Below are 23633 nucleotides of genomic sequence, written 5' to 3'. Positions count from 1 at the left end.
TGGTTGATCGAGGCTTCTGACTTAGGAGATTATTAAGGTATCTGCACGGCATTCGCAGGCCTTGGCTCTCCACCTTACCTTCCAGTTGTATTTTAGTTACTCCCTTAGAAATATTTTTCTTAGATGCTCATGCACTCAGTGACACCCCGATTTTGAGCTGGATTGTATCTATTCTTGGAATTTCTTATGTTTCAAATAGTTCTTAACTGTTAAAAGCTTCCATAAATGTTTTCAAACTTATTATTATCGTGTTGATTATTGAGTTGAGGCTGACCTAGTTTCACGATAGGCGCCATCACGACGGGTCGGGTTTTGGGTCGTGACAAGTTGGTATCAGAGCCTAGGTTACATAGGTCTCACGAGTCATGAGTGGGTTTAGTAGAGTCTTGCGGATCGGTACGGAGATATCTGTGCTTATCTTCGAGAGGCTACAGAACCTTTAGGAAATTCCACATTCTTGAATTCTTATCGTGCGACATTGATTCAGCTTAAAATGTAACTCTTTAAATCCCTTCCATGCATTCGTGTGTGCACATGAGCGCTCGGTCAGCTGTGCATTGATGGCTTGTGATTCCCAAAACGAGAGGCGAGATGTGATTTTCGTGTATTGATGTTGGGCCAGTCTAGAGGACTTGAAGCCGGGCATTTCCTGTAGCTTAAACACTGAGGTGTTGATTGTGTGAGCATGTGCTTTTGGATTTATATGTTCGGCAGTGTCCCTATTAGTGGAAGTTATGGCTAGATGGCTACGTGATGAGCATGATATGACTGCAAGATGTGTTCATATGATTTGAATGTAACGAGAAGGGTCTGCTTGAGGGTAGAAAGAACTATTTGGTTCTTGATTTTCATCTTGATTTGATGTAAGCCCGAGTTAGGATGTGTTAAAGGATCTTTTAATGTTGTTTAGTTGGGGAGTGAGGTGGATTTTATGTTGTGATATGAGTTCAGACTCAGGAAGATTAGGTGATTACGTGATGTTTATAGCGGTGGAAGGGTATAAAGAGAAGTTAGTTTGAGGCGGGGCAGGTGGGTTATCTCCTGCGGAGTGTTCTGAAGTTTGTGTGATCCATATGTTGTTTGTTTAAAGTCCTCTTTTACCAGTAAATTATATGTGCCGCAGTTTTAGTTTGGATCACGTATGAGAGTTGTCTTGACTGTTACGAGGGTGAATGCAAGATTTGCAGATGATTTGAAGTACTAGATAGTTTGTGATACACAAGCTTATGAAGGATTTAGTTAAACCTCACTATGGTATTATGGCAGTAATAGAGTATTGCCATTGTGAGTTTTTGTGTATTTTGGCCTATGGCTTTGAGCTAAGTGGGGGAGTCTGCTATTGATAAGTTGATTGCACGGCGAAATATCGTATCAGTTTCAGTTTGAGGTATACGGGCGAATTAGTTGTGGCTTACAAGGGTTGAGATCGAGGATGGCTCGAGTAAAAGAAAATTTGGATAAGGGTTGTGTTATGCTTTGTGGGTATATGAGAAACATTGGATGAATTAGTTGTTATTGTAAAGGATGCAACAGGTATGAAATAGGATACCACTCGGTTGCTTAGAAGGTTGGGTTACTTCTTTAGGTGTTGCTGATGGGGCACAGGTCGTTCGGTTTATTTGATCAGTGTAATTGAAACCTGAGTAGAGTAGATGACTCCCGAGAATGGTTTTAATGGATTCAAGACTTATATGTAATAATTGGAGATCTTCAGGAGGTGTATTTGGCCAGAAACTGAGGTTTACATTGGATGGTATCAAGACTTGTGGCATTTCTATATCATTAAAATCAGTATCATGAAGGTGAAGGTAATGGCTTTAAATTCGCAGGAACTCTCTTTAGGGTAAGTATTTTGAATGTGGTACTTTGGGAATATTGAAACCATTTTCAAATGATGAAACCAATATATCTCCTTCATTATAAGGTCAAATGGAGTGATTCAAAAGTCTAACTTGACTGAAATTTTACGAGAAATCCACTAGAGGCATCAAAAGCAAATTTTGGGATTGTTTAGCACACGAAATGAGGTAGAACAACTGGGCAGAAGCATATAATATCAAGGGTTGTTAATTTGGTTATATTTCGAGTTGGGAAGCTCGGATTTGAGTGATTTTTTAGGCGATTTCACCACATGTTTTGGAATAAGTATTCTCTACTTAGTTTTGATTATATTTCGTGAATCTATCTTCGTTTTTGGCATTTGGATTATGAATTTCAAAGAGAAATTTGGGGGTGTTGTCTAAAATTTTATAAAGTGAATTTTTGAGTTTTGAACATCGATTCGGAGTTGAATTTGAGTGAAACTAGTATGGTTGGACTCGTTATTGAATGGCTTGTCAGATTTTGTGAGTTTTATCGGGTTCCGAGGTGCGGTCCCAAGTTTACTTTTTGGTTGACTTTGGGCTTTTGATTAAAGATTCAACTTTTATCGATTAGATTTATTTTCTTTGGCATTATTTGATGTTCTTGAGTTGTTTTTAGCTAGTTTTGAGCCATTCGGAGGTCGGTACGCGTGAGATGGCATTTCTAGAGGATTGTTTGGCTTGATTGGTATTGGATTTGGTTTGTTCGAGGTAAGTAACACTTCTAAACTTGGTGCTAAGGGTATGAATCCCTGAATATACGTGTTATGTGTTAGTGTTGAGGTGATGCCCATGCTAGGTGACGGGTGTGTGGGCGTGCACCGTGTTAATTATGACTCGGTTGATTATGTAGTACTATGTAGTTATCTAATCTTGTTTCTATCCATGAAATTCTTACGTGTTAGAGTAATTGAGCTGTGATCCATGTTAGAAATTATATTTAGGCAATATACTGATTCTGTTGGGACCCACTAAGGTCATTTCTATTGTTGAGTTATTTGCTTAAATTTCAATTACCTACTTAATCACATTCATTATTTACATATCATATCTCAGTCTCTATTATCATTTATTATTACATCATGTATCATTATTTTGGCTGATTGGCATAAGATTTGTGAGGCCGAGAGACTAGAGAGATTGATGACTGAGTGAGGTTGAAGGCTTGATTGTAAGTGATATTTGTGGGATCGGGTTGCACGTCGCACCATGCCATGTTGGCCTATATTAGCACTTAGGCAGGATCCTCCCCTCCGGAGTCTGACATACCAGCAGTGAGCGCAGGTACCGATGAGTGTGAGTGCCAAGTGCAAGTGCCAAGTTACTGAGAGTGTTAAGTGATTGGGAGGTGATGAGTGATTGAGCATACTGAGTGAGGTTGAATACTCCAAGAGCATGAGCACATGAGTTTATCACTGTGGTGCATTATATTTGACATGCATGAGCACATGACTTTATCACAGTGGTGCATTATATTTGACATGCTTACTTGACATGTAAGCATAGAGATGTACTTTCCTCATGCTATCTGAAAATGAAATATATTATCTGTTGTTGAAAATTTTTGGAAAAAATCATAGTTTTCTGATATACTCATATTCTGGCGATTTTTGTAAAAGATTTGGAGTTTTACTATTATACCTGAAAAACATGCCTATTTTCCATAATTATGAACGAGCTGAGCATCATATCTTTGAGTATTACTTGTACTGTTTTCATTATATTGTTACGAGTTGTTTTTGGTTGTTGGTGGTGGACTCTGACCGATGTCGAAGCTCGCCACTACTTTAAACCTAAAGTTAGGTTTGTTACTTATTGAGTACAGGGGTTCGGTTGTACTCACACTATACTTCTGCACCTTGCGTGCAGATTTTTGGATGATGATGTTGCTGTGTATGGCGGGAGCTAGCAGTGAAGATAATCATGCGTTCCGGTTATAGCTGCCTCTTGTTCATGGTAGCTTTAGATTTATAAAAATCTGTTTATGTACATTTCGAACATATGATATATTTATTTCATACTAGCTTTGTAAACTCTAAATCTTAGAAGCTTATGATTTGTACTACCGACCCTTGGGATTTTGTATAAAAGCTTAATAATTTCATCATTTATTTTTCTTAATTAATCTCATTTGAATTGGATTGTTGCTATTTGGCTTACCTAGCGGGTCGGGTTAGGTGCCATCATGACTAGTTGGATTTTGGGTCATGACAAGTTGGTATAAGCTCTCTAGGTTCATAGGTTCTACGAGTCATGAGCAAGTGTATAGTAGAGTCTTGCGGATTGGTATGATGACATTCATACCTATCTTCGAGAGGCTACAGGGCATTAGGATAAACTTCACATCTTTCTTTCCTTATCGTGCAATATTGATTCAGCTTGAAGCGTATCTCTTTGAATATCCTTCCACTCACTCATATGCGTATGTGAGTGCTCAGTATCAGTTGTGTATCGACGGTTTGTGATTCTATGGATGAGGTACGAGATGTGTTTTACGTGTTGTGGTGTTGGGCCAGTCTAGAGGATTTGAGGCCCGATTTGGACCGCAACTTAGGCTTGGTAGTTTCAGTTGTGTGAGCATGTGCCTTTGGACTTCTATGTCCAGTGGTGTCCCTATAAGTGGGAGTAGTGGCTCGGTGAGTGGTTGGATGGCTATATGATGAGTGGGATGTGACTGCGGGATGTGTTCAGATGGTTTGAATATGACGGGAAGAGTTTGCTTGAGATATGAAAAGGACTATTGGATGCTTGATTTCTGTGGATGTGTCATATAGTCTTGAGTTATGAAGGTTTTTGAGAGATTCTTTCGTATTATTTCACTTGTGGAATGAATTAGATTTTCATGTCTTGTTGATGAGTTCATACTCAGGAAGATTAAGTGATTGCGTAGTAGTTGTGGCTATGAAAGGGTATAGAGATATGTCATTTTGAGGCTAAGCATGTGGGTTATCACATACGGGGTAATCTACGGATGTATGGAGGGTTTCTTTTCTACCAATGGGTTATAGGTGTTGCGATTTAAGTTTAGATTGGTTGAGAATGTTGACCTGACCATCACGAGGATGAATGCGTTAGCAGATGATTTGATATATTATTTGGTTTGTGTTACATGAGCTTATGAAGGATTTAGTTGAAATTCAGTGCGAGATTATGGCAGTAATAGAGTATGGGTATTGTGAGTTATCGAATGTTTTGTTCTATAGCTTTGAGCCAAGTGGGGGAGTCTGTTATAGACGACTTGATTGCATGGTTATGTGTTATATTGGTTTGGGTCTGAGGCATACTTGTGGATCGGTTATGACTTGTAGAGTCTGGTTTTGAGGATGACTTAAGCAAGGAAATTTCTGGATGTATGGTGTATTGCACTTTATGGGTATATAGGAATCATGTAATGATTGAGTTGTTATTTGTGAAGGATATAGTGCGCATGGAGTAAGAATTTACTCAGTTGCGTTAAGATGGAGTTACTTTTTTGGGTTTTGTTGTGCTAATGGTGCATAGGTCGTTCGGCCCGCTTGGGTGGTGCAATTGAGATTTGAGTAGAGCGGATGACTCTCGAGGGGGTTCTAATGGATTCAAGATTTATATATGGCAATTGAGAATTTTTCAGATTTATATATTGCTAGAATTTGAGATTTGCATTGGATGGTATCGAGACTCGCGATATTTCTATATCATTATGGATTCTGCATTTCTATATCATGAAGGCAAAGGAAACAGTTTTAGATTCACATAAGGCCTCTTCATAGTGGGTATCTCAGGTGCGGTATTTTGAGTGTTTAAATGGGAATACAACGATTATGGGCCTTAGGGCGATGTGGTTTTATGCTAGGATCTCTCGTGGTAAGCGTTGAGTTAAGGGTCGTAGTGTGCTAGCAAAGAGAAGTATTGACTTGAAGAAAATTTAGAATAAACTCATAGGAAATAGACAGCTTGGTAGCAGGCTAGATCAGTATTGTAATGGTACGCTCGGTTCTTTTGGTTCTTATGATGTGATGAGGCTTTGCAAGTGTTTTGTGGTAATACTCTTGGGTTTGGCGGCCTACGTGACTTGGTTGAGTTAGAGGAATTCAATTCTGATAGCTTGGTTATGTGCAAATGGGTTTCGTAGAGTTCTTGATGATTTCTACTACGACTTGGATGGATATTTTCTATAACATAGGGAATTTGTGGTGTATTGTGATTTTCTCCTGTATGGGATCAAGTGGAAGGTTTCTATCTATTTGAGTATGTATTCTACTTATGATTTAGAGTTGGCCTGATAGAGGCAGTGTGTCGTGTGAGATTGAGATTTGCATGTGCAAGTATATGGTTCAGTTTCAAAAGGGAGGTCATGGGTTCTAGACGGCATAGATAGTTTTAGATATTCAGAAGAATACTGGCACTATTTGGTATCCCTTGAGAAGATTACGCATTTCAAAGGGTGCCTTGTGTTTTGACTTGCAGATGCTTCATTGGTATTGCGGTACTCGCCTAGTTGATCGACTGCTGATGTTCAAATTTTGCTATGTGGCACAGAAGAATTATGAAAGTATTTCTCGTAGAATGATTATGTATGAAGGATGTGCCAGTCACTTGAGTGATGGGGATGGGATCAGATCTGGTGATTTTTTTAATATTCTAGTGGTTTGGAGACTGGAAGTCTTAAAGGCAGATTGTTCCTTGGTTGCGGACTGTGAAGGTATGGCCAAAGTCAGATATCTAATAGTAGGTGTTATGGTTAGGCTATTGAGGACTTTTGGAGGGTTATTTATCTATCTATAGATGACTAGAGTCGATTTGGGAGACCATTGGTAAGCCAATGAGGATGTGTATTCTACACCGAGTCGAATTTGTTGACTCAACAGTATTATTGTTGAGGGGTGTGTCATTCAATTAAAGTTGAGCTTTTTCGTGTTCCGATATGTTCTATGTGTTCCTCTTCTATGCTACGAGGGGTGTGATTTGTGGGTGATGTGCACACAGGGTGCGATTCTGTTTAGGGTTTGTAGCAAATTCTAGCAAAATGGTAATTAGGGTGTGGAATGGTTGATTGCGCCTTGGTTATGGTCTTTCCGGGCTGTGGTATATTGTGTTATTTGCTTCTCCATGGTTATGGTCATGCACTTGTGTACTTGGTGTCGAATTGCTTATGGTTGTTGATTTTGAACATTGAGGCTCGAGGTATTTCATATGGATCGGTGTTTGGATGGGTCACATATTGCAGCTGAGCTATGATAAGATATAATCCTTTATGATAGATTCGTGTGTTTTGGTTCTACTTTGTGTGATGGGTTGATAGCATTGTGCTTCGTGGTGGTATCTGTTGAGTTGGCGGGATGGTTTTTTTATTTCCATTCTCTTTCTATCATTGGGTATATTTGAGTTATTATTCGTTGGTGCACAGATTACATGGTATGTGTCTCTAAGTAGGATTTATGTGACAGGTCGGTCAAGTAGCTTGTACTGGATGAGGTGAGGTTATTGGGCCTAAAATGAGTGCCATCGGATTTAATTAAGGTATGTTTGCAAGAATTGCGTCACTAGTCGGCTTAGATTTTGGTTATGGTTCTTATCAGGCAAGAGAGCTCTACGACTTGTTAATCTGATAGGTGGTTATGAGTTTCTGTATGTTTCTTTTATCATTGGCAGTGTAGAAGTCTCAGAACAAGATTTTAGTTGATATGACGTTTGTTACCGGTGTCGGGTTGGTTATCGAGCAGCTATTGCGGTCAGAAGTTATTGCTATGAGTATTTGAGTTATGAGGTATATCATATGATTATGTCTTGAGATATGGTTATGAATTGATACAGCTTGTTCAGAGTTATATGGTGCATAGATGCAAGAATCGTGTCATATAATGAGTTCTAGATGTTGGGGATTTGGGTTTTAGGATTTATGGACTAAGGTTGAAATAAGTATCCTCTGTTATGTTAAGTTGAATACCGAGTGATTGAGAGTGCTAAGTGACTGGGAGGTGCTAAGTGATTAAGAGTGTTGAGTGATTGGGAGGTGCTGGGTGATTGAGTATGCTGAGTGACGCTGAATACTCTGAGAGCATAAGCACATGAGTTTATCATTATAGTGTATTACATTTGACATGCATACTTTACATGTAGGCATAGAGATGTACTTTCCTCATGCTATCTGAAAATGAAATATCTTATCTGTTGCTAAAAGTTTTTGGGGAAAATCACAGTTTTCTGATATACTCCCACAAGGCCACTAGACATATATGTACCTGCACAAAATGTGCAGCAAGTGTAGTATGAGTACGTAAATCGACGCGTACCCAGTAAGTATCTAGTATAACCTCGAAGAAGTAGTCACGAGGGATCGACTCCGACACTTACTATAGGCTAACAATAAAATACTGATATTCTAATTACGCATGGGGTTGTACGCAAATCATGTTGAGGTCGTAAGGTCCGATCTAACATAAAATATTTAAATTGTGCACTGCCGAGGGTCGAACGACACGAAACATAGATGCATCTATCTGCTACCGAGGAGTTCGACCCGCTCCACAAGAAGAGAAAATACATTAAAACAACCAATTCAAGATTCATTAAGGGGTAATGTTCAAAGAAATATTAATTCTCATTAACGGTCAAGTGACCCGTCCAAAACTCAAGTAGATAAGGTTTAACCTTTTACAATTCCTTTATCAAGTTCCAATATGTTTTAAGCAGCTAAATTAATAAGTAGGATGCAAACGTCGCAAGAATAGCATGATTTGGGTCCCGGACTACCCGGGCATAAGTACAATTAGTAGCTTTGTACGGACTCTCGTCACCTCGTGCGTGCATAGCCCCCACAAATAGATCACATATTAAATCAATTCACCTATGGGGTCAATTCCCTCTTACAAGATTACAAAAGGGACTTACCTCGCTTCCGAAATTTCATAACTGGCTCCCAAGCCTTCCCAATAACTCAAACCGATGCCCAACGCTTCAAAACTAGTCAATAAATGTGCAAATCCATAAATATATACTCTAATACTCATTATAATCCAATTTACAATAATTTCCAACTCCGCTTGAAAAATCGACAAAAATCGCCCTTGGACTCACGTGCCAAGATTTCAAAAAAAAATTGAAGATAAACATTACCCATAGCATCAAGAACTCAAATATATAATTTATTCTCAATTATATACCCAAATTCGTGTCAAAATCCAAAAATACTAAATTTCTAGGTTTCCTACCAAAAATCCCAACTTTTACAAATTTCCATGCTTAAATCTGTATATAAATGTTACGCCCCGCAATATTACGTCCCATAATATTATATTATGACGATGTTATGCTTTGCAGTAATATGTTACGATGGTGTTACGTCCTGCAGTAAAATATTACGACAGTGTTATACCCAGCAGTATTATATTACGGTGATGTTATGTTTCGCAGTAATAAGTTACAACGATGTTGCACCCTGCAGTATTTTACGTTGAATTTGTCGTAAGGTAATTAACATCAGTCCAAGGAAAATATTATTTGGAGATTATAAGTTTTGTATGTGATGAATAAATTCGTGAAGGTGAGAGGGGAAGCAAGTCGAAGAAAATGAATTTCGTTGAAATTTGGTATTTTGGGATAAAATACGGCTCAAGCTAAAATACTCGGTACTTATGGATTAGTACCATATAAGGTACCACATGACCATAATAGTAAGGTGTATAAGGTATGTGAAAAGTGAGTAATATTTTGAATAATTTGTGATAATTAATTAATAATCGGGTAACGGGATATTACCTGGTTAACAAATAAGCGGATAAAAACATAATAATTATCTCCAAACCACGTGGCAAGAAGCCACCAAGATACAAAGTGACTAAGTAGTCACTTATTGCCACCTAGGCATGAGCAAGAATTTGATAACTATGTAATCTGCTAAAATAGTATCTAAACCAAAAAAATGACTCAAAAGTTGATGTGATTCTTTCAAATTGCAAAGAATTAGAAACATTTTCCCTTAAGATATCAAACCAAAGAAAAAACGTTGTAGCATGTTTTAGTTTAAGTCCAATTTATAGTTCAAAAACGTTAAGGAACAGAAGAAAATTTCGTCCAAATTCTTGCATAGGTTTCAAGTGAGATTTCAAAATCAACCAAGAACATTTAAGTTCTAAAGCAAGAACAGAAGCAAATTCGTTCAAATAATTTCAGGAACAGGTATGTTAAGACCCTCCCTTCTTTCTTTTGGCATGGTCCAATTATACTGAAGAAACGAGCAAACACACATTTTTTCATAAATAACTCTATTCATAGAAATAGTAGGGGTGTCTATATTCTTGATTCCCCATGAGAATTATTATTTTCTTCTGTTCATGAGTCTCAGAATAATACGCAGTTGAAAAAATTTATCCGGAAGGAATATCGAGATTATTATGTATTTTTCATGCATTCCACTCATTTATACATGTGCATTGACCCATGACCAGATGGCGTTATATATGTGTATATATGTAAATATATGTATATGGGATATGGGAAAAGGTTACGGCGTTATATACGCACCACCACCTGATCAGCTGGTATATGATGATGATGTTGCCCACAGTGGCTGAAATATGATTCAAACGGCGTTATATACGCGTATATATATATATATATATATGGGATATGGGAAGAGGTTATGACATTATATACGCACCACCACCTGATCAGTTGGTATACGATGATGATTTTGCCCACAGTGGCCGATATGATATGATGGGATGCCCTCATTGGCTGATGATGTTATGAAACATGTACCTATTCATGACATGACATTTATACGCATATGCATGACTTTAAAAGTAATTATGATTTACAAAGTTATTCAGACTTACAGGTTAAGTCATGTACTTTATATGTCTTCCATGTTTCTTATGTATTTATTTATGTGCCTTATATACTCGGTACATTATTTGTACTGACATCCCTTTTGCTTGGGGACGCTGCGTTTTATGCCCGCAGGTCCCGATAGACAGGTCGAGAGCCCTCCAAGTAGGCTATCAGCTCAGCGAAAGATGTTAGTGTGCTCCATTTTCTTCGGAGTTGCTTGTTTGGTTAGTATGATTCAGATGTGTATTGTTTGGTATGGCGGGACTCTGTCCCGACCTTTATGGCATTTATGTATTCTTAGAGGCTTGTAGACATATATCGTATACATAAAAGATTGTACGACCTTATCGACCTATGTTTTAAGTTTATAAAGGATCATGTTGGGCTATTAGGCCCGTATGTTATGTGTATATGATGATGTAATAAGAAAGATACGTTACGTTGGTACTCGGTTGAGTAAGGTACTGGGTGCCCGTCGCGACCTGTCGGTTTGAGTCGTGACAAAAGTGGTATCAAAGCAGTTCTTTTCTAGGGATGTCTAAAAGTCGTGTCTAGTAGAGTCTTATTTATGGGTATGTCATGCACCACACTTATAAGTAGGAGGCTACAGGGCATTTAAGACTGTCACTCTTTCTTCTTACTCTAGGTCGTGTGGTAGAGCTCACTTATAAGAATTCAAGTCCCGAGCTTCTATTTTTATTCGTAATAAGACTATGCCTACGTTCAGAAAGATGATCGATAAGAGATATAGCTGTGGAAGTGTTGAATTAGAGGAACTCGACTTTATATCATGCTTATGATAAGTAAATGTGAGGTCTTCAGCAAATCATGTGCGCACTGAAAGATGTAAGCCTCTTGATAAGGAGCCTTAAGGCAAGAATGCCTATCCACCTTTATCGTGAAAGACAATGAGATTAAGAAGATAAATACAAGCTTGAACAAGCAAAAGAAGCAAGATGAAGAAGGGTACGAGGCGCCTAGTTAATGAAGGTTAACAGCATTTATAATTGAGGCAGAGGAACATAAGCTTCTTGAGTTATATTCAACAGTAACAGAGGTATGTATAATTGGTCACACCCATTTCAGTTATGCCCTGTGGGGACTAGCAGGTATAGTTAAGAGAAGGATGGGATATCAAGATCCGGCTGGGGTTAGAGTAACCCAAATTGGTAAATGGATTACTTTCATTGGTTGACATTTCCGAAGGGTATTACAAATATGCCAATAGTCTTGTGAGACACCCAGATGGTGCACCCTAGAATATTATAATTAGATGTGAATACTAGCATTCAGAAGATAGGCACTGAAAGTATGGATGGGATAAATATTACCTTAAGTGTGGCTTTCATCCCTAGTAGAGCAAGGATGTTGAGCAACCCAAAGAGCCATTGGATAGAGCAAAGGGAAGCTAAGAGCAAAAGAATGTCTTGTTCAAGTTTTCAGAATAAAGTGATAGGCATAAATATTAGCGGGAAATAAGAAAAGAGTTAATGAAGCATTATGAGTAAGATGTGATACATGGATGACAACGGTAGATCAAAAGATGACAATGTTACAAAATCTATAATCAAGTGAATGAAGAAACGAGAAGTGACAGGCCTTAGGACAACAAAAGAGTATAGGCCATACAATCATGTCCTCATTTCGAGAAATAAATTTGCAACTCTAGCGTGATTACCAAGAGGAAAAGTTAGACCCCAGAGTAATAGAACCAGTATGGATTGGTGAACAAGATAAACTAAACATAAATTAGGGACTGAGTGACTGGTGATAGTCGCCATCATAAGAACTTCAAATTTTGTTCCGCTAATAATAGAATGGATGACAAAAGAAGATTCATGAGAAATTCAGAGAATGATCATTTAGGAAGACGCTTCCCTACAGCAAGAAATTGAGCAAAGTTCAGCTTAAGGGACTGTATGTGCCAGATATACTAAATTTCACCCTCGTGAGTAAGGGATTTTACTATTCTTGGTACGGAAAGATTACCGCAAGGCGAGTAAGAGTCATCGATGATGTGAAAGGATGCAAAAGATGAAAAGGTGAAACATCTATAGGCAGGTCGTCGTAGCTCCAACACTTAGTACTCCCCTAAAGGGGGGAATATGGAATGATAAAAGGAAATATGCGATAAAAATGAGAAAGGGATGATATTGCACTTATCCAAATGCTACAGATATGCTATGATTCCAGAATATTATGCAAACGCAATGTCAAAGAGAAGAAGTAAGGGTTCTTGTCCAAGATGTTATTGATAATTAAGGAGCCAGTGCGAGACATAAGTTAAGACCAAGGAAATAACCCAAGAAAGATTTCGCGAAAAATTGACATGAGTATGGGCCAACGAGTAGTTAGTAGTTAATTCAGAAAGAGCCTAGCTATGGCTAGTCAAGAGGATACAGAACAAGACAGAATGTCGTGCAAGATAAAGATAGTAAAACCCAATATATTGAATTTAGCCCCACAATTATGACATTGTAATACTTGAGAAATATTCAAATAGGAGTTGGGGTAGTTAAAGGTACCGTATGAATGTTACGGAAATAAAAGATAGTTCTACTGGAAAGATAGTCAAAACTTTAGTTCAGAAGTAGCCGTACGAGCAGATGAGTATGGAGGTAAGTAACTAAGGATAATTACAAGTGAGCACAAACATCAAAAATTCTATCGGGAATACGATACAATAAGCTCACAACTTTACGAGAGTTAAAGGTTCTCCCTAAGTACTACAACGAAAGACTAGCTGAGGAGATAAGAAAGAAGGCTTCAACCTAAGCACAACGACCTAAAGAGGAAATGGTCATGTAACAACAATCTCGCAACAACATTGTAAGCATTCCAAAGGAAAGTGGCACCTACCGTGTTTAATGAACGGAAGTAAAAATTAAAAGTAATATTCGAGATCATAGGAGTTGTATGAAAACTCTGGAAAGTGTGGGCACCAAGATAAGTTATGTATGCACGCAGCTAAGGGGCAGAAAAACCAGGAAAAGTAATTGCACACGCTAAAAGAAACCTGAGATGGAATGAAAGGAATTATTCGATCAATAATCCTGAGTTACTACGTTATGGATACACTCAAGAATTTGGAGCATTATCCAGGCAGCATATTTGTTGATAATCATACAGCCATAGAAGACTCCGATATAAGTTAAAAGAAAGAATTGAGCCCAAGGCATAGACAAAGGATTGAATTGTTAGAAGATTGCACCATGGATATTCCATAACTCCCATGAAAGGCTAAGGTAATAACTAATACCACGAGCCACAGATCGGAAGATAGCTTAAGCCTACGTAAAGGATGATCAGAAGGAAGAGGAAACTAAAGAATTACATCACCCAAGTAAATCAGGAGTTTGATTATTGAACCCAGAAAAATAGAAACATCGTGAACGAGAACATTGTAGGATCTCCCTTAAAATCAGAGGTACGAAAGAGATAGAAGATGTGATGTGACGCTTTAAGAAAAGTAAGGTATAGATGAACAATGTACGAGTTACTCAAAAGCAAAAGGTTGAAGATATTCCATACTTGGGATAGAAGTCTAGAAGCGTGAGGATTCAATATTCAGGAACGATAGCGGCATCGTCAGTGGCATATCTTCTAGTCAGGATTTTTGGGTAACGAAAGATTTAGTTAAGAAAGTAAAGAAGAGTTAGAGACGATGTGATGTATCGCTTGATGTTCTAAAATAACACAAGGAAATTCAAGCAAGTTGAAGGAAGATTACGAGTAGTATAAATAGATATATATAGGTTGCAAGCTAAAGTATAGTAAATCGACAAAGTTTTATGACAGGATGTAAGAACGAGAAAAGGCGAGTGAGAAGGTGACGAGAATGGATTAGTCCTCAAGAATAGGCCCATGAAAACAAGGGAGCTAATAGATTCTCTTTGTTATACAAAGCTCACTATAGCCTTAATGAACTCAAAAGAGTCTAAGATTAATAGCATTTAGAAGGAATGAAATGCTGACCTGGTAATAAAATGAGGATATAACTGTGATAGATAAAGGACGACGTTTGGGCCTTCGTTTGAATAATGATTTGAAACAAATAAAAAGAGAAGGAGAAAAGATTTCGCTGGCGGCACGAAATTAGGATACCCCCATAAGGTGAACCACATTGAGACACTATGAAATACGATTATGGGAATCACTTCGAATATTCCTTGAGGTAGTGTAAGCCCTAGGGGCAAAGTATTACGTAAGAAGTTTCAAGTTATCAGTTGTATATTATAGATCAATATTGAGGTGAATCAACAATGGATGGACAAAAGTCACAAAGTATGAGATGAGATTAGGCCGTCATTCTAAAGATGAGCAGTAATGAGGAAGCATTAAAGGACTTAAATTCATACATATGGAATAAACAATGAGAGTAAGTTGGGATTTGGTAGCAGACCTTAGCAATGATAAATGAAAGTAAGTGTTATGGCAGTAAATTCATACGGATGGCTAAACGGACCTATGCGATAAGATATAGCAATATTCATAAATTCAACAAAGTACCGAGCGAAGAACTTCAATATACTCATAGATGCCCAAAGGGAAATTTTATCAAGCTCTACATATGAAGCCTAGAGATTGGACACACTTACAAGGTCAAAATCGTACATGTTGCATGATGAAAGGTAGCAACATTTACGAGATTGGAAGGATTCCGACTATAAGTTGTGGTATGAGAAGGAGGCCTAAAGGAGGAACGCCCTGGACTTTGGATTTATTCATAGAACAGTCGCCTAGATGGCAAGGGAGGTTCTAAAGTATATGGAAGATATAAGTTATGAAAATGATAAGTGCATCAGTCAACATTCGAGGACGAATATTCCAAAGGGGGGAATAATGTCACACCCTGCAATATTACATCCCGCAGTATTATATTATGACGAAGTTATGCTCTGCAGTAATATGTTACGATGGTATTACGTCCTGCAGTAAAATATTACGACAGTGTTATACCCAGCAATATTACATTATGGTGATGTTACGCTTCGCAGTAATAAGTTACGACGATGTTGCACCCTGCAGTATTTTACGTTGAATTTATCGTAAGGTAATTGACATCAATCCAAGGAAAAGATTATTTGGAGATTATAAGGTTTGTAAGTGATGAATAAATTCGTGAAGGTGAGAGGGGAAGCAAGTCGAAGAAAATGAATTTTATTGAAATTTGGTATTTTGGGATTAAATACGGCTCAAGCTAAATACTCGGTATTTATGGACTAGTACCATACAAGGTACTATATTACCATAATAGTAAGGCGTATAAGGTATGTGAAAAGTGAGTAATATTTTAAGTAATTTGTGGTAATTAATTAATTATCGGATAACATGACATTATCCGGTTAACTAATAAGCGGATAAAAACTTAATAATTATCTCCAAACCATGTGGCAAGAAGACATCAAGATACAAAGTGACTAAGTAGTCATTTATTGCCACCTAGGCATGAGCAAGAATTTGATAACTATGTGTGATGACCCAAAAGGTCATCACTTATTTTAAAAATAAATTCTGTATTTCAAGGCCTTAAAAACCTCTTTTTATCTCACCTCGATTTGCGTGAGTAGTCCAAGCGCGTAGCCGGAAAGCCAATATGTGAAAATCTGGGAAAAATGATGAATTATGACTTTAAAATGAATTTAAGTTGACTTCGATCAATATTTTGGGTAAACGGACCTAGACCCATGATTTGACGGTCCCGAAGCGTCCGTACGAAAATATGAGACTTGGGCGTATGCCCGAAATCAAATTCCAAGGTCCCAAGCCCGAGAAGTGAATTTTTAAAGAAAATTATTTTCTGGAATATTTATGAGTTTTTGAAAGTGAAATGCGTTTAAACCTTGATGGTATCGGGATCGTATTTTGGTTTTGGAGCCCGGTACAGGTCTTATATGTGATTTAAGATGGGTCTGTGAAATTTGGTAAGAAACCGACTTGAAATGACGTGAATCAGATCATATTTGAAAAAAATGGAAAATTTGAGGATCTTAAGGAATTGCATGATTTTGATGCTAAATTCATAGTTGTTGATGTTATTTTAGTGATTTGAATGCACGAGCGAGTCTGTATGATATTTTTAGGTTGGTGTGCATGTTTGGTTTGGATCCCCGAGGTCTCGGGTGAGTTTTGGATAGGCCACGGGGTGGATTTTAGACTTGAAAAATTGCAGGCTTCAGTTGTTTCATTGCAGGCCTGCAGGCTTTGCATTTGCGAAGCCTGGCTCGCAAATGCGAGGGCTGAATCGCAAATGCGAAACAGCCCAAGCCAGCCCCTCCTCGCAAATGCGAGATTTTCCTTCGCAAATGTGATGCTCCCCATTTGGGCCTGTTATCGCAAATGCGACTATTTGTTCGCAATTCTGACTTTGCAAATGCGAGCTTAGCAGAGCCTGGGTTCGCAATTGCGAACCCTGATCGCAATTGTGATACCTGCAACCTGTAAGTTCATAACTTAGACGCATTTTCAACCATTTTTCACATCTTCTCAAAACATAAACTCTCTAGGGAGATTTTTCAAAGGCAACTTCTCTTCCAAATCGATTGTGAGTGATTTCTAACTAGTTTTCTTCAATCTTTAACATCTTTTCACATGATTTCAACTCAAAATTAATGATATTCATGGGGGAAATTGGATGTTTTGGGTAGAACCTAGGTTTTTCAAAATTGGGGAGTTGGACCTCGATTTGAGGTCCGATTTCAAAGCAAATTACATATTTGGGTTCGTAGGGGAATGGGTAATCGGGTTTTGGTTCGAACCTCGGGTTTTGACCATGTGCCCGGGGCGATTTTTGACTTTTTGAGTAAAACTTTAGAAAACACATTTTCATGCATTATAATTGATTCATTTAGCATTTATTGATGTAATTAAGTAACTTGTGGTTAGATACGAGCGAATTGGTGGTGGAATCAAGAGGTAAAGAGATATTAGAGACTTGAATTGTATTCGTGGCATCGAGGTAAGTGTTTGGTCTAACCTTAGCTTGAGGGATTAGGAGTCGAATCTTATTTGCTATGTGGTATTTGTTGAGTACGACGTATAGGCTTGGTGACGAGTATCTATACATTGGTGTCAAGCATGCCTGTGAGTCTTATATTATGGTTATTATGACTTCGTTGTATAATTCATGCTTTGGTGATGATTTCTATTGTTGGCAAATGTTTGTGGAAGTAATTGTGACATTTGAATATTGAGGAGCGTTGGCTCAAATTGTATAATGAAATGTGAAAGTATAAGTGATAATTGAACCTTTTAGAGCATTGGCTCAAGTTGTGAAGTGAGTTGAGAAGTAAAAGTGAAAAAAAGAGAAGAGAATCATTATATTATCTCCCTTGCTGGGAATTTATTGCTTTTAATGTTATCTTCCTAACCGGGATGTTGATGCTTCTTATGATGTTGTTCCCTTGCCGGGACTTGATTGTTGAACTATTGTTCTCTTGCTGGGATTCTTATTGTAATTTCATCTAATCTCTTGCCCTATTGTTTGTGATTTTTGTTTGGCTGAGGAAGAGTGTTAAAGCACGAAGGGTGATGCTGTGTATTGTTTTGGTGAGAGAGTATTAAAGCACGAAGGTGATGCCGTGTATGATTTGTGATGAAAGAGTGTAAAGCACGAAGGGTGATGCCGTGCCGCACGATGTACAATTCCGTGCCGATTGTATTGATTTTATGGTGAGAATGAGAGTAAAAGCATGAAGGGTGATGCCGTGCAGTTTATATTGATTCTTATGGTGAGGACGAGAGTAAAAGCACGAAGGGTGATGCCGTGCACTTGTCTTTGATTTTCCTGATTTTTGCTGATAATTGAGTTATGTTGTCATTTACATTTATTTACTATTTTTCTGTTGTTACTTGATTTTATTTTGATGTTATAGATTCTCTTACCCTATTTGCCTTGTGATTGTTGCTTGGGTGAGGAAAAGTATAAAGCATGAAGGGTGATACCGTGTATTGTTTTGGTGAGAGAGTGTTAAAGCATGAAGGGTGATGCCGTGTATTGTTTTGGTGAGAGAATGTTAAAGCATGAAGGGTGATGTCGTGCACTTATCTTTGATTTCCTGACTTTTATTGATAACTGAGTTATGGTTTCTCTACATTTAATTGTTGGTTTCCTGTTGATACTTGTTGTACCCCGTAGCATGATCCCCCCTTCCTATTTTCAATAGAACTGTGGTGATCCTCATATTTATTTGTTGTTCTTCTGTTATTATTCGATGCCCCGGAGCATGTTACCCCCTCCCATACTTAACTGCATATTACTGTTCTTCTTTTCCGCCATATATGATTTAACTGCACAGGTTTATTTGGTTGTCTGGTCCTAGCCTCGTCACTACTTCGCCGAGGTTAGTGCTGTAGACTTCGGACCGCGGTGAGATTGATGTTTCTTGTCCATCAAACGACCCGAGGTAGTCTTGCAGGCATCTGCAGGCCTTGGCGTCTCCTTCTATCTACTATTCTTGTTTCTTTCATGTATTTCCAGAGACAGTGTTGTATTTATTTCTTTCAGACCTTTATTTGTAGTACTCCTAGACAGTTTGTGAAGTTGTGACACCGGTCTTGGGTAGATTTGTTATGGATTGGTATTAGCAGTATTATTAAATCTTTACAAGGCAGTCTTCCGTTTATTCAATTCTGTTATCTAATTGTTGGCTCTAAACTGTTATCGGATTAAAAATGGAAACACGGTAAATAGTTTGGTTGGTTGGCTTGCCTAGCTTTCACCAGTATGCGCCATCACGACTCCCGAGGGTGAGAAATCCAGGTCGTGACACTGTGTAATTTGCTAAAGTAGTATCTAAACCAAAAAAATGACTCCAAAGTAGATGTGATTCTTTCAAATTGCAAAGAATCAGAAACATTTTCACTTAAGATTTCAAACCAAAGAAAACACGTTGTCGCATGTTTTAGTTTAAGTCCAATTTATAGTTCAAAAACGTTAAGGAACAAAAGAAAATTTCGTCCAAATTCTTGCATAGGTTTCAAGTGAGATTTCAAAATCAACCAAGAACATTTAAGTTCTAAAGCAAGAATAGAAGCAAATTCGTTCAAATAATTTCAGGAACAGGTATGTTAAGGCCCTCCCTTCTTTCTTTTGGCATGGTCCAATTATACTGAAGAAACGAGCAAACACACATTTTTTTAATAAATAAATCTATTCATAGAAATAGTAGGGGTGTCTATATTCTTGATTCCCCATGAGAATTATTATTTTCTTCTGTTCATGAGTCTCAGAATAATACGCAGTTGGAAAAATTTATCCGGAAGGAATATCGAGATTATTATGTATTTTTCATGCATTCCACTCATTTATACATGTACATTGACCCATGACCAGATGACGTTATATATGTGTATATATGTAAATATATGTATATGGGATATGGGAAAATGTTACGGCGTTATATACGCACCACCACCTGATCAGCTGGTATATGATGATGATGTTGCCCACAGTGGCTTAAATATGATTCAAACGACGTTATATACACGTATATATGTATGTATATGTATATGGGATATGGGAAGAGGTTATGGCATTATATATGCACCACCACCTGATCAGCTAGTATACGATGATGATTTTGCTCATAGTGGCCGATATTATGATGATGATGTTGCCCACAGTGGCTGAAATATGATTCAAACGGCGTTATATACGCGTATATATGTATGTATATGTATATGGGATATGAGAAGAGGTTATGGCATTATATACGCACCACCACCTGATCAGCTAGTATACGATGATGATTTTGCTCACAGTGGCCGATATGATATGATGGGATGCCCTCAGAGGCTGATGATGTTATGAAATATATACATATGCACGACATGACATTTATACGCATATGCATGACGCTAAAAGTAATTTATGATTTACAAAGTTATTCAGACTTAAAGGTTGAGTCATGTACTCTATATGTCTTCCATGTCTCTTATGTATTGATTTATGTGCCTTACATACTCGGTACATTATTCGTACTGACGTCCCTTTTGCCTGAGGACGCTGCGTTTCATACTTGTAGGTCCCGATAGATAGGTTGAGAGCCCTCCAAGTAGGCTATCAACTCAGTGGAAGATGTTGGTGCGCTCCATTTGCTTCGGATTTGCTCTTTTGGTTAGTATGATTCAGACGTGTATTGTTTGGTATGGCGGGACTCTGTCCCGACCTTTATAGCATTTATGTATTCTTAGAGGCTTGTAGACATATGTCGTGTACAAAAAAATTGTACAGCCTTGCCGGCCTATGTTTTGAGTTTATAAAGGATCATGTTGGGCTATTAGGCCCGTATGTCATGTGTATATGATATTGTAATAAGAAAGATATGTTACGTTAGTACTCGATTGAGTAAGGTACCGGGTGCCCGTCGCGGCCCATCGATTTGGGTCGTGACAATAAATCATGTAAATAACTCACAATGTGAAGAAAGCACTTACCCCATTATAGTTGATGAAGATGGCACTCCAAAAGTGCTCCGAAATCGGCTCCCATGGACGAAATAAAGTGAAGTTGAGCCATACCCTTGTTTTAAAAAAGCACACTACCCAGCCCGACCTTCGCACCTATGATCGTCGCTCTTGCGGCTCCGCACCTGCGGAAAATCCATCGCAGGTGTGGCTCTAACTCAACCCGGCAGCCTCCGCTTTTGTGGCCCAAATAGCGCTTCTACGATCTCCCCTCCGCATCTGCGACTTCGCAGGTGCGGACGTTCCCTCGCACTTGCGCTCCTTCCCAACTCGTCCAGAACCGCTTCTGCGACCCTCCTGGCCGTTTTTGCGGTTCCGCACATGCAGCCAAAACCTCACAGGTGCGGTTACACCAGATGACAATAGCTCCAGCATTCCTCCTAGACCAAACTCCATTCATTTACTATCCAAAATCCACCCGAGGCCCTCGAGACCTCAACAAATTATACCAACACGTCCGAAAATACATTACGCACTTAGTCGAGCCTTCAAATCACATCAAACAATGCTAAAACCACGAATCGCACCCCAATTCGAGCTTAATGAACTTTAGAACTTCAAATTTCTACATTCGATGCCGAAACCTATCAAATCACGTCCGATTGACCTCAAATTTTGCACACAAGTCACCTTTGACATTACAGACCTACTCCAACTTCCAAAATTGAAATCTGACTCCTATATCAAAAATTGTACTCTCGTTCAAACTTCCCAAAAACTTTCAAATTCCAACTTTCGTCAAATGAATCCGAAATGACCTACGGACCTCCAAATCCACATTCGGACGCATTCTTAAGACCAAAATTATCATACGAAACTATTACCAAGCTCGAAATCCCAAATGGACATCGACAGCATTAAGATACACTTCAACCCAAATTTATGAAACCCTTCCCAAAATTCCAACTTTCCATAATAGGCACTGAAACGCTCCCGGGTCATCCAAAACTCGATCCGGACATATGCCCAAGTCCAAAATCATTATACAAATCTGCTGGAACCTTCAAATCCCGATTTTGAGGTCGTTTACTCAAAAATCAAATCTTAGTTAATTCCTCCAAATTAAAGCTTCTGAAATTAGAATTATCTTTCCAAATCAACTCCGAATTTTCCGAAATTCAATTCCGACCATACGTATAATTACAACACCTGAAATGAAGCTACTCATGGCCTCAAACCGTCGAACGACGTGCTAGAACTCAAAACGACGGGTTGGATCATTACAAATACTAGGGCGTGTATCTTGAGTTGCTCGAAGAGAGAGAGAGAAGGAAGAGAGAGAGAAAGAAGAAAAATTCTGAGAGAGAATCGTGTGTTAATTGAAAGAAAGAGAGAGGAAAAACATAAATTGCATATTTCATACCTCAATAGTAATACATACCATAAATACCTATTTTTCTATAAAATATAAAAGGTAGCTATAGAAATTTTAAAAAAAAGATTTTGACTTATAATAAATAGGGTGTATATCTTTGCAATAAGAGATAAAATTTCCTTATATATTCTATAAGACTAATAGCCTGTTTGACCAAAATTCTGGGAGGCCAGTATTTTTTAAAAGATTTAAGGCGTTTAACCAAGATGAAAAAGTACTTTTGAGCAGCAGCAAAAGTAGTTTTCTCTTTTTCGGAGAGAAGCTACAAATTCTAGCTTTTTCGAATAAGCAGAAGTGAAAGTAGAGAATTAATTTATTCAAGATAAAAATAACCTTACAATAATTTATATTTTTCAAATTATTCTTTATTAACTTAATATTCTTTTTTCCTTTTTCTTTTCCTTTTTATTTCTACTCTACCTTTTTTCTCCTTTTTTTAATCATATTTTTATTCTCTTTCACTTATTCCTAAGAGTAGATTTTAAATTTATATTGTATGATATATATATTTTGATATATTCAAACTAATATAAATAATAAGTAATACCAAATACTCATTATTGTTGCTTTGAAATAATTATATTTTATATTGATCGAAATTTTTAATTTATATTTTTACTTTACGTTTGATATTTAAATTGAATTCTTTTATAAAAATATTTTTGTTTAAATAATACTAATTGCAAACTGAATTTACTGTCCTTTTTCGTAATTTAATACTTAAAAGTACTTTTTGAAAAGACTATCCAAACACAATGAGCTTACAAAAAGTACTATTCAAATAAATTGGCCAAACACAAACTAAGAGGGTGTTTGGCTAAGCTTATAAGCTGGTCAAACTGGCTTATAAGCACTTTTTGGCTTATTTACGCGTTTGGTAAAATTAAAAGTGTTTATAAGCCAAAAATAAGTCAAAAGTCATAAGTTGGTCTCCCTCAACATATCAAATTTAAGCTTATAAGCACTTTAGGTTTGACCAAAATATTTACTATTCTAATCCTAAAATAATTCTTTTTAAACAAAACTCTTCGTGTACCCAGTTTTTCAGCTGCTTATTATTAATTTCAGCACTTTTATTCAAACATATAACTGCTTATTTTTTAAATCAGCTTCTACAT

This window comes from Nicotiana tabacum, chromosome 3 (genome assembly GCF_000715075.1).
Source record: "Nicotiana tabacum cultivar K326 chromosome 3, ASM71507v2, whole genome shotgun sequence".
In the NCBI taxonomy this organism is placed as follows: Eukaryota; Viridiplantae; Streptophyta; class Magnoliopsida; order Solanales; family Solanaceae; genus Nicotiana; species Nicotiana tabacum.
The sequence above is the reverse complement of the archived record's forward strand: the minus strand, read 5'-3'. Positions refer to the sequence as shown.